The sequence below is a fragment of the Aphelocoma coerulescens genome, chromosome 3 (genome assembly GCF_041296385.1).
Source record: "Aphelocoma coerulescens isolate FSJ_1873_10779 chromosome 3, UR_Acoe_1.0, whole genome shotgun sequence".
NCBI classification, from domain to species: domain Eukaryota; kingdom Metazoa; phylum Chordata; class Aves; order Passeriformes; family Corvidae; genus Aphelocoma; species Aphelocoma coerulescens.
The window spans coordinates 93810861-93823514 of NC_091016.1; positions in this window are offsets into that span (position 1 = coordinate 93810861).

Genomic DNA, 12654 nt, shown 5'->3' on the forward strand with positions numbered 1-12654 from the left:
GTTGATCAGCCATATCTTTATCTTATGAGGGATTTTTTAATTTCATCTTTTTAGAGAATTAGCTTTTCAGGGAAGAAGCTCTTATCTCCACTTGTCTAGTACCTATCTGGGTCCTTTTCCCGCATTGGCCCTAATAACTTACATACCAAACATGGAAAACAAATGCAAAGAAAGAGGAAAAATGCTGCAGGTAAATTGAAGTAAAGCCCTGCTCAAAGGCAAAAATATATACCATTATTCAAACTGGATATGGGAATGTCATCTGTTTTCTCAGAGGTGTGCAAACACATGTCTGTAATTCAAAGATGTATGAATAACACATGTTCTCTTTAGACCGGGCCAAGATCTAAAAATTTTGATGTTTGAACTTGATTTATGTATTGCCCATCTTTATCTCTTCATTATGGCAATTCTTCTTGTCAGACTGCAATGATTCAAATGTTAATCATATTTAGTATCATCTGCACTATATATTATTCTGCCTAATAATTTCCAAAAACTGCCCTTGGTATAATGTAAAGTAACAAACATTTTAAAGAACGGGTTCAGACACTGATATATGGATGGAGTCAAATGTGCTCACTTCCCCCAGACACACTTCCATGAGCAGAGAACACAGAGAACATGTGTTTTCTTCAGGGAGTGCAACACACCTGTAATACTCATTTACTTTCATGATTTTTCTCAGGTTGTCTTGTCTTTCTGTGAGTCCATGCTGGATGAATGTATTATGAAGTCATTATTTTTTTTAAAAAATAAGAGAAATCAGTTTTCTGACACCTGTACCATCTTTTGGGATGCTCCCTTCCCATTTCTTTGGAAAATATTATGACAGCTCTGCCTTAGGAGAGTGTTCCTAGGTTACACAGCCACTACTACATTCCCTGTGACCAGACTGAAAAGCTTAGCTGAAAAGCTTGGATGGATCTTCAGCCCAGACACCCACCTGGCTGGGAAGCTTGACTTAATATCTGCAAAAGATTTTATTATTTGAAAAGTTTGGTGGGGGGAGGGGGGTGAAAAGTGAAACTCTCTGTTTCCACTACAGGAACATGTCCATGTTTCTGAAATCCATTGTGCCCTCCAGGCTCCCTCCCTCTATGACAGCGAGCTGGAGCCTGGGAGCGGGGAAGCACCCTGGGCCATGGCTGCCTGTATCTACCTGAGGATGTCATAGGACCAGGGAACTACAAAGAGCTGCACTATAAGACTCTGTCTTGTGAGCTGCCAGGAAGCTAGGATGCCAGGTGCTCATAAATCCCCATTTTCCTGTGGGAAAACTGTTACAAAATTTCCTCAAGTATATATTCCTAGAAAAAAAAATTCCTTTTTTTTTATGCTGAGGCAAGAAAGTGATACAGTTGTTTTTTTCCTGCCTAAAGTATATCTTCAGTAATAGAGTAAAGGAAAACAAGTGCAGCTTTATGTTACAGGGTCACAATCCCAAGATTACATGCAGAAATGTCTATTGCCATTAGCGAAATGGTAATGCAATTGATATGTATTTTAGAAACTAAGTGATGTGTTCTGTTCAGTATGATTTCTGGATCCACCATTTTCATTACTTGGATACTTTGTGAATATTCTGTTCCAGAATTTTCCAAGGACTTTCATGTTGAAAGAATCTTCCTTTTCGAACTTAAAGTCATTAGTCTGCCTTCAAAACACTACCTTCCTCTGTAAGGAGGATTCAAAGTACCTTTGGAGATAGAGGAGAGTAAAATTACTAGTACTGACCTTAATCATTAATTTCTCAGTATAAATATTTTCTTTTAAAAAGGAGAGTGTCACTAAGAGGCCCAAAAGACCTAAACTTAACCACAGAATCATTATGATAGGATCCAGAAAGGAGTTCTGAAACAGGTCCAGATTTGAAGCCGGATCCACCATTTGGACCAGGTTGCCCAGTCACCTCCAATTGCATTGCAATTATCTTTAAGGATGGAGGTTCTACAACGTATATAAGTGATCCATTTCAGCTCTTGACTATATTGTAAAAAATTATTTACCAATAGTTAACTGGAATTTGCAATTTTTGGCCATTGTCCCTCATTATTTTTCTATGCACTTTCAAGAAGAATCAGGCTTTATCCTGATTATTATTATTATTTATTATTATTATTATTATTATTTATCTTTATCCTGTCCTCTTAGACAGATGAGGTCAGTGTTAAGATTTCCCCTTTGACCTTGTCTTCTCCAAAGAAGCACAAACCCAGCTGTTTCAATCCCTCTGTATGTGTCACACACCTAATCTGCACTGTTGCCTTGCCCTGGACCCTCCAGTTTGCCAATGTCTTTTTTGCACTAGGGAGTCCCAACCTGGACACTTCTAGAAGTAGCTCATAAGGGCTGACTAGAGGGAGATAAACAAATCATTTTTCCCACATGCTCGCTACCCTCTTGCTAACATAGCTCAGTATTACATTAGGCTTTGTTGTTGTAAATGTTGACTGCTGATCAGTGCTTGACTTGCTGACTGCTGGGAACTCAGGACATCTTGTACAAAACTGCTTTTTTCCCAAGGCAGATCCCAGCTTTCACTGCTGGGGTTATTATCCCAGGCACAGGACTGGTATTAATTTCTTTTTAACTACATGAGGTTCTTCTCTGCCCATTTCTTTAGCCTGTCCAGATCAGTCTGTCTTCAGCTCCTCCATGCTGGCTGCTCCCCACGATATAGTATTGTCCACAAACTTGCAGAGGGTGTATTCCATCCTTGCATGCATTGAACACTATCAGCCTCTGGGGAACACCATTTGGAACTGGCTTCTGGTTAGACTTCATATTGCAAAACCCTCTGTGCCTGTCACGTACTCACACACCCGACAGCAGGAAGTATAGTGTTTGGGGTTATCTGCCCACTACTGCTATTTAACAGAAACTGATTAAAATGTTTGGGGTTTGTTGGGGTTTTTTCAGTTCCTCACTGATTTCTGTTCCAGAAATCAGGCACCTTCTAGTTTAACCAACTCTGTTGACACATGCTTTTGAAGACACCTCTTATCTGACCCTTTGCTTTCCTATTTTACTAGCTGAAACAGAACCAAAACCTAGGCACCATTGAAAGTGGAGTTATCTGCTGCCACAAGATAGCAAGGGGCACATAGTAGGAAAGAAGAGAAGCAAAGTCTTCTGGCTGCTTACAAACTCACAGTGTCTCTTAGAGGCTTTCATTTGTCCTGCCAGTTTAAGCATGAATGACAAACAGCAAAAGAAAGCATTATATTATACTGTATTCTCAAATGCTAAATATATATATGGGTTTCATTAAGTTTTCATTAGTTCAGTGAAAAGCCCATCTGTGAACTCCAATGAACACAACACAGTAACATGGAATCCAAACAGAACATCTGGTAAACTCTAGAGAAAGTTCAAACAGAAACTAGCCTGTGACTGACTCTGAAAAAAGAAAATTTTAAAGTGAAGAAAAGCACTCTTCCAATTCATGACTCAATAAACCTACACTGTTCATTAACATGCACTCGACATAATAGAAATTGTACAATACAAAGAGAATTTATTTACATTCATTATGAATAAGGAAAATAGGTTGCTTCATTTCACTGAGAAACTCTGCATCCATTCATATGAGAGTTCAATTAATTTCCAGTTTTCCAGCACTACTGACACTAATTTTCCTGTGATACAGACATACTCACACCAAAATGCCCATAGGTTTTTAAAAAGCACTTTGAGGCACTGAGGACCATAAATTGGATAAGAAATTGTTGTCGATGACAGCAGGGGCTGCTGAGCACTGAAGTGACAAATGTAGCCCTTAAATAAGCTTTTGTTATTCACTTCTCTGTTCCACTTCTCTGTGCCAAAGATCATGTAGCTGACCCAGCCACTTGCCCCTACCAAACACCATTGCTACCAGCATGAGAGAACTTTTACTTAGCTACCTGCTGACAGCCTGAAACAGAAACTGATGATGTTTGTTAAGAAAGCACTGGTCTTTATCAATTCTATCAATTTAATAGAATTTTTAAGTAACACACCCTATTTAATAGTTGAAGAGAGATAACATTTGGATTGTGGTTTTTTTCTTTTCCAGTATGAGGATAGATTGACTGCTGGGAAGGCATCTCTGCTGAAAAACAAAGGGCTTTATAAATACCACATTCATACGAGCTAGGAGAAGTCAAAATATATCTTTAACTTCTTTTCCACTGATTACTCTTTGCATTGAAGTTTTGAGGCCCAGCTAATATGGGAGAACTCCAAAATGTGAAATTCTTGTATATAGTCAGTTTCAGAACAATGTGACCACAACAATCCTAGCTCTGATGACATCCATAAATCTTCATACCAGGGAAAGAATGAGGTGCTAAATAAGGTATATTTATATTGCAATTTGTTCATGAAATCTCAAGTTGGCAACGGAAGGGAACAATTAATACACACTTATTCTTCTTAAAATTACCAGAACAGATATTATCATAAAGTCTGAATGTGTGATTTTACTTCTATTTTTAGGTATATTGAAGGCCTAGAAAATGTCAAGAAAATGTATTTTTGTGGAAAAATCTGTGCTGTGGACATGAAAAAGTTGAATGAGATTTCCAGAACACTGGATCATCTTGTCAGCTGGTGTAAATTAGTATGATTTGAGCATACTTCAAGAATGTATGCTAGCATCATCTGACAGCCCTGTGAAATAATAATTGAAAAAAACAACCCAAACCTATAAAAATGTTTTTAACTGTTTCTTTTTAGGTTAAAATTAAAATGTGCAAAAAAGGTTTTCTGATTCTCCTTTCTGTGTCTCAAGAAATCTTAATTGATGTACCTGAAAACATTTCTGATTTTCTTTATTTCTAGAACAAAGAAAGCTGTATCAATGTCAAAACCTTTTCAAAAGTTTATTATATTTTTTATATTTTAGTGAAAATTAAAAAGTGTGTTAGAAAGTGGATAATTTAATACAGTAACTGCTCTTTAGCAAATTATAAACTTGTGTAGAGGTTGAGTGCTGAGACATTGAACTGTTCTTACACCATTACAAACTTAAGGAAGATAGGAAAGTTTAGCATATATACCATTCTAGTTGTTCGCAATTACAGTTGAATCAGTGGGTTTTTTCCTTATCTTGTAACATTTTAGTTCTTAAGCTTTTTTTTTGTGAAAGAGGCCCCCAGTGCTGTTTTATTTCACTATTTTTATTTGCTCTGCTTTGTTATATAAAATCTATTTCTTGTAAATGAATATTTTTTGTGTATTAACTTTGTCCTTTAGGGCTGTGATCAGAAAGTATAGGGTGGCCAGTGTCCCAAATCGTATTGTAAAAAGTAACGAGGAGCATTCCCTGCCCCAGACGTATTATTTCGGAGTCAGTAACAAAAGAGGCTGTGAGAAAGAAGTGTCTTCTAGTGATTATTATTGACCAGGAAAGGTGTATTACATGACATGAGACCACACAAAAGGCAAAAGAAGCAAGGGTGTGAAACACTCCAGGTGCAAGAAATACTAAAAAAACTCAGGGAACTTCAGGTTCTAAAGAGTGATTTCTTCTTCATTGTCTGACTTCACACTTTGACATCTGCTTTCCCTCCTGCCCCCTGAAGTGATGTCTGAGGCCAACATAAACATAAAGAAGGAAACATTATCTTTGTAGCTATATGGGGCTCCTGCTGCTGGTTGGTTTTGCAACACAGACTGCCAGTCTGTGGTTACAAGTCACTGGTGATATGACAAAGGTCCACGTGATCATGAATGGCATTGAGGGCAAACTGACTTCTATTCTTCCAGTAAAAGAGGTAAGGGGCTGACACAGAACCATGCCGTAAACCTAATCCCTCCTGATTGGAGAGAATTTACTGAAAGTCCTTGCAAGGAAGTTCAAAGATAAACCGAGACTTTTCCTTGAGTTTCAGTGCTTCCAGATAGTTGTTTATTAAGTCTTATCAGAGGAACAGAGCCACTAGTGTGACCCAGGTACAGCATAGAAGGAAGAAAAGTAGGAGTGAGTCTAATTATCAAGATTTACACAGCCTTTTAAAGATATTTTAACCAAGAGTTACTAAAAACGTACACTATTTTCACTTTCTTACCAATTATTCAGTAACACGACTAGGAACTGCAGAATTTTCTATCCAATCAATCCAAACAACTTTTACTGCAGAATATGGAGTATTAGAAGAAGGAGAAGAAGGTTTAGAGAACAACAACAATCCTCCATTTTGATATTTTTTACTCTTATCTATGTACTACAAAGAGAAGCCCAAAACCTCTAAATTTTCACCCTGTGACAATCTTACATAGTAGTCTATAACCTAATTCACACCACTGTATTTTCTAGCTGTTGTCTGACTGTTGGTAATTTTCTCCAAGGTTTGAAGCTAAAACAGTGTTGTTCAAGGGGGTAAGAACCCTTCAAAACAGGCAGAGAAATATTCTCGGCACTCTGGGTTCCCACAAGGGTCTGTCATTGGTTGGGATCAAAAGAAATAGGCAGAGGTAGCTGTGTAACATGAACAGAGACCTTAAGGAGAGAGAAAGCCCATTCAAAAGGCCACTAGTGGAGAAAGGCTACTAAGAAAAGCAGACCTTTAATATGAATTCATATAGCTTGTCTCATGTTTCTCTTCAGCTGCTAGTCATTCATTCATTCATGTCTTGTTTTTCAGACTCTTCCAGTTCTGTATTCCCACGACTCCTTCCAAAATGGGTTTGAAGTCTTCGTCAATGAGGAATACACGATCATGGTAATTTTCCATGCCTTCCCTGCTATTGGGAAGACGTTGCTATTAGATCAATTGCCCAAAATAGAAAGAAACAATATATTGTGGTTTATGCACCATCTGTGTCATCTGAACTTTATTTTCTGTGTAAATCCTTTTTTTTTTTCTGAAGGATCATATATCAGACCAAATCTTCAAAACAAACATTGCTTTATCTAGCTATGTCACTGCTCCTTATATTTTTGACACTCACATCACAGATCATTAAGCTAGCTAAGGAATATCTTTGTCCTTCTATTTGTCTGTTCTCACAGATTTTGTTTCTTTTGGTTTTGCAAGTTGCCTTGAATGTGAAATAAAAATCTTGTAGAATTATTTCTATAACTAAGACTTAGAAGAAGGTGATGAGGAAAAATAATCTAAAGTAAGTAAGGGAGGGGGGAAATTGCTAGAAAGAACAGAACAGAGAGAAGCTGAGATGGTCACCCACTGAAAAAGGAAAGGAATGTGCCCTGGATAAGGGGTGCTTTGGTAGCTGTCAGACTGGTAGCTGTCTGAAATAACTACTTCACAGTAACCATTACTTAATGGCTCCTGTGATGACATGAAATGGAGGAGTGCAAGGTCCTTAGGGCAGTAAGGAAGGTGCACAGCACACTCACTGCTCTGGACTTGAAGATAACAGACCTTGGCCTCTTCAGGAATCTGTTTGGTAAATTACCATGGAACCCTGGGGGAAGAGAGGCCCAAGAAATCCGGTCAACGTTCAAGGATGTCTTCTTCCAAGCTCAGTAACAATGAATCCCAATGAAGAGGAAGTCAAGCAAAAAGGCCAAGAGGCCTAACATATGGACAAACAAGAAGTCTGTGACAAACTGGGCACACAAAGGAAGCCTACAGAGGGTGGAAGCAGGGACAGGTAGCCTGGGAGGAATGCAGAAAAAATTGCTCAAAGCAGCCAGGGATCATGTTAGGAAAGCTAAAGTCCTGAAAAAATTAGATCTCACCAGGGATGTCAGTGACAATAAGGAAAGTTTCTGTAGGTATGTCAGTGATAAAAGGAAGACTAGGGAAAATGTGGTCTCCCTCCGGAAGGAAACAGGAGGCCTGGTTACCCAGGTGGAGAAGCCTGAGGTACTGAATGACTTTTCTCCCTTAGTCTTCACAGATGAATGCTCCAGCCACACCACCCAGGTTGCAGAAGGCAAGTCAGGGCCCGGGAGAATGAAGCACCACCCAGTGCAGGAGATCAATTTGAGGACTGTCTAAGGAACTTGAAGATGCACAAGTCTGTGAGACCTGATGAGATGCAACAGTGTGTCCCAAGGGAAATGGCTGATGATGTGACTAAGCCACTATCCATGATATTTGAGAAATCTTGGCAGACTGGTGAAGTTCTCACAATCTGGAAAAGTGGTAACATAACCTTCATTTTTTAAAAAGGGAAAAAAGTATCTAAAGGCCAGTCAGTCTGACCTTGGTGCTTGACAAGACTATGGAGCATCTCTTCCTGGAAACTATTCTAAGATACGTGGAAAATAAGATGATTGGTGACAGCCAGTATGGTTTCACTGAGGGCAAATTTGGTGGACTTCCATGACATGGTCACAGAATTGGTGGATAGGAGAAGGGCAACTGAACCTTATGGCCCAAGCAAAAATATAGGCTGGAAAATTAGTGAATTGAGAGTAGCCCTGAAGAAAAGGAGTCTTCTCTGTTGGTGAAGAAGCTCAACATGACCCAGCAACATGTCCTTGTAGCCCAGACATATCCTGGTTACATCAAAAGCAGTGTGGCTACCAGGTCAAGGGAGGTGATTCTGCCCCTCTGCTCTCATGAGACCCCACTAGGAATGTGTCCATCTCTTGGGCTCCCAACACAAGAAAGACATGGACCTGTTGGAGCAGGTCCAGAGGAGGGTTGTGAAGATGGTCAGAGGGTGGGAGCACCTCTCCTGTGAAGACTGAGAGAGTTGGGGTTGTGCAGCCTGAAGCAGAGAGGGCTCCAAGGAGACCTAGAAGCCTTCAGTACCTAAAGGGGGCCGACAAGCAAGCTAGAGAGGGCGTGTAGTGATGAGACAAGGGGTAATAGCTTTAAACTTTGGTAGATTGCATATTAGATATTAAAAAGAATTTCTTGCCTGTGAGGGTGGTGAAGCACTGGAACAAGGTGTCCAGAGAAGTGGTGGATCTCCCATTCCTGGAAGTGTCCAAGACCAGGTTGGATGGGGCTTTGAGCAATCTGATCTAGTGGAAGGTGTCCCTGCCCACACCAGGGAAGTTGGAACTAGATGACTTTTAAGGTCCCTTTGTCCCCAAACCAGTCTTTGATGTGATTTGATGATTCTGTGACACTATTTGAAAAATACTTCAACCCCAAAGAATTGATGTGCAAATAAAACTAGAATCAGTTTAGCTGATTAAGCTTTAACCTGAAATAAAGCTGCCTTTTTTTTTTTTTTTTTTAAGAATGTTTTCACATGTGAACTTGTCTGGAACAGTTAAATTCTGTTGGAACACCTTCTTGGTACAAGGTTTGCTGCTCATTTCCTTCTGACTAGATGAGATTTCAGCATGTTTCTTCTACATGGGGCTGCTATCAAGGCCTGATTCTGATTTCATTTATATAGCACCATTTTATACCAGCATACCCAAATAACCTTATTGGAGAGATTCCTGATTTAGTCTGGTATGAGATCAGTATCAGGGCTTTAAGGTTGTTTAAATAGATGCTTTCTCTGTTTAATAGCCAAGATGAAAAAATGTTTGGATCAAACTATGAATATTTTTACTTCTCATCCTTGCTGAAATGAAAATGTAGTAAAAATAGTTTAATACAATGCAACACATTGGCCTGAGATGAAAGGTTTCATATACTCTAAGTAAAACAAAAAAGGGAGGATTCACAAAATAAAAATTCCTTAAGCTGCTGCTGTTCTCTTCCTCTCCCTTTTAGTCACTAGTTCAAGGTTAGACTTTTCACTCATACTTGGAAAAATAGGTCCAGATACTGCATTTTTGAACTCATTTCAAAACAATACCTTTACAGCCAGGCTATATGCCATCTAAGACAAAAAGTGATCTCCTTTTCTGTGATATTTTTACACCCACTTTAATAGCAGTCATCATTGCACATAAGTCAAATTCATCTGATCAAATTCAGATGTCTACCTCTAGATATCCCCAACTTCCTTTAAATAATAGCAAGAAATAAGTACTTTGAGGTTTTATTACCTTAAGAGCTAAAATAAGCATGACATTTTTCTTTGACCTTCAAGTTGTAAATGTGCATTCCTGCCTTATGCCACCAAGGTCTCTTACTCTATGCCAGACAACCTTGAATGTCACAGAGGACACTTCTGCCTGCACTGTCCTCTACAATGCCAGCTCTCATGAGGTACACAGATCATACAGACACTGTTACTGTGTAAAACCAAGGGATGCTGAGCTGGCCAGGTATGGATATTTTTTCAAGTGTCCAGGATATCAAGTTTATATATTTCTCACACTTTTGTTTGAGGAATGCTTTCCAGTCAGACTTAAGCCAGGACAAATAAAATGCTATTGAAGTCAGTAACTCATAACTCTTAACATAGAAAACTGCAGGTGGTTTTGAGAGACAAAAGTGAGAAAATTATATGGATGTAGACATGCAAAACAAATTTATTCACAACTAATCAGTAAATTCAGATTAAATTTGGAAATTTTGCAAGAATGAAAATATATTTAGATTTTAAAACATCCAGCTCTAGAAAATATAGCTTTAACTCTAAGCACAATTAGTATGAGATACACTCAGAAGCTCTCAAAAATTATGCACGAAACTGCTGTCCTCTGCATTACTCTTAAATCCCTACAAGATTTACAGGTAGATTAGATAGCTCTATATTAGATGATGATCACATCCATGACCCCAGCAAGAATATAAATGTTCCCCTGCTTCAGTTATCTGGCAACGGGGGAAGGTCTGCTGTGTAACATAGTGCTGATTTCATATGCTGTGCACGTATTTTAAAGGCATTATCTAATTCTATAAATTGTTGTATCTCTTTTCCCCATCGCAGCTTCTATAAATCACTACCTGAATAAGAATTTGGGATCATTCAAATGAAAATTCAGGGAGTGAATGAAGTCTCCCTTTCTTTTTCTCTAAGTAGATCGCAATCTCAGTAGAGAAAACAGTACATTACTGATGCCAGGAAAGAGGAGGAGGGCAAAAATTCTGATGCAGAGGATTTGTGAGGTGTGGAGTTATTTTAATATTGCTGGATGAAAAATCTGTTACTAAAATAAGAGTTGGGAATGAATCCACTTCCACCAGAGTGGAGGAATGTTGGCTTCAATAGTTTTAAATATTCCAATAAAAATGCTACTTTTTCATAATTCTGTCTATGTTCACTTTCAACTTGATCTCCATAAATTGCTGACACTTGATGAAAGCTTTGGCTTCGGCATTTCATTTTCATTATTTTTATCTATATTTCATTATTTTGTGCTTGATATGGAGAAAAATACATTAAAACCTGAACAAAAAAAATTTACACACGTGTGGTATATATCAAGGAATGACAGAGTTCTATGACATAGCAAGTATGTAAACATACTAAAATAGACTTAACATGTTAAGGCATAAACCTGATCTGAAATGCCAAATTAATGTGAAATTATTTACGTATTTTTTGTTAAGAACTGTATATTTCCTGACTTAATTTCATGTCCATCTGAAAAAGCAAATAAGATAGTGTTTCCAAGAAGAATAACTTCACTTTATTTAAATTTTTAAAAATATCTTGACTGAATTAATATTGTGGAAAGAAGGGTTTAATCAATTTATAAAACACATCTCTCTCTTCCATATTTTTTAGTATCTCAATAGGAGGAGCAGGGATACTTCAGCGAAACGTTTTTTCATCAGATTTTTTTTCTCAATTCTATTGTAATTTCTTTTCCAGAGAACCATAAAATCACCTAGGTTGGAAGGGATCTATAAAGATCATCTTGTCTAACAACCTGCTCAAGGCAGGTTCAGCCAAATCAGGCTTCTGAGGGCCATGTCCATTTGGGTTTTGAGTATCTCCAAGGAACAAAATTGTCTCTGGGCAGCCTGGTCCAGAGTCTGAAAAAATTCTCAGGGAGATTTTTTTTTCCCCCTTATATTCAATGCAAAATTTCCATCTTCTGAGTTTTTTCTCTCATCCTGGCTCTGCACCCATAAGAAGAGTCTGGGTCCATCCTCTTTGCATCATCTTACCAGGTAGTTGTAGATATCAGTAAGATTTCCTCCAAAGGTGTGTCAATTTTTTTTTTTTTGTCAAAATCATAAATAAAAAGCAGTGTAATGACAAGGGACATCAAATATGAGGAGCAGGCTAAAATCCCTGTTGTGTATATTTTGGAGCAGGGATCTGAAGTTCTATTTCTCTTCCAAATTTATGTTTAATTATTGGATTACAGTTCTTTGTCACCTCTTCTGCATCTTAGAAATAGTTCTACTTTATATAAATAACAAAATGTTCATTTTGAGGTAAAGAAAGCAAAAGTCTTCAACTCCATAGGAGAGGATATAATCTGTAGGCAAGTAAAACAGGGAAAGTGTTAAAACTAAATCAGGCATAATGTTGTGAAAACATCCTTTGAGAATGCTATTGTTTATAAAGGTGTGAGTCCCTGATGAAAAGCAAGAAGAGGTCATGGCTGAAGTACAGAATGAAAAAATTACTCTGAAATATTGCCCTATTTAACAAAAATAGCAATATTTTTTGTTTCTGAAAAGTAATAATTGATAATACAGCATGCTTGTAAAATGAAATATGTTCTCCTTTTAACTTCTTTTTAAATAATTAATTTGTGCTAGGTTAAAACACATGTTAATTCCTGAGAGCAATTGTCAGACTTTTAAAGTAATTGAATCTGATGTTTAATACCTAGTAAATTTCTTGGTAGCAAATCCACCAGATATACATGTATGA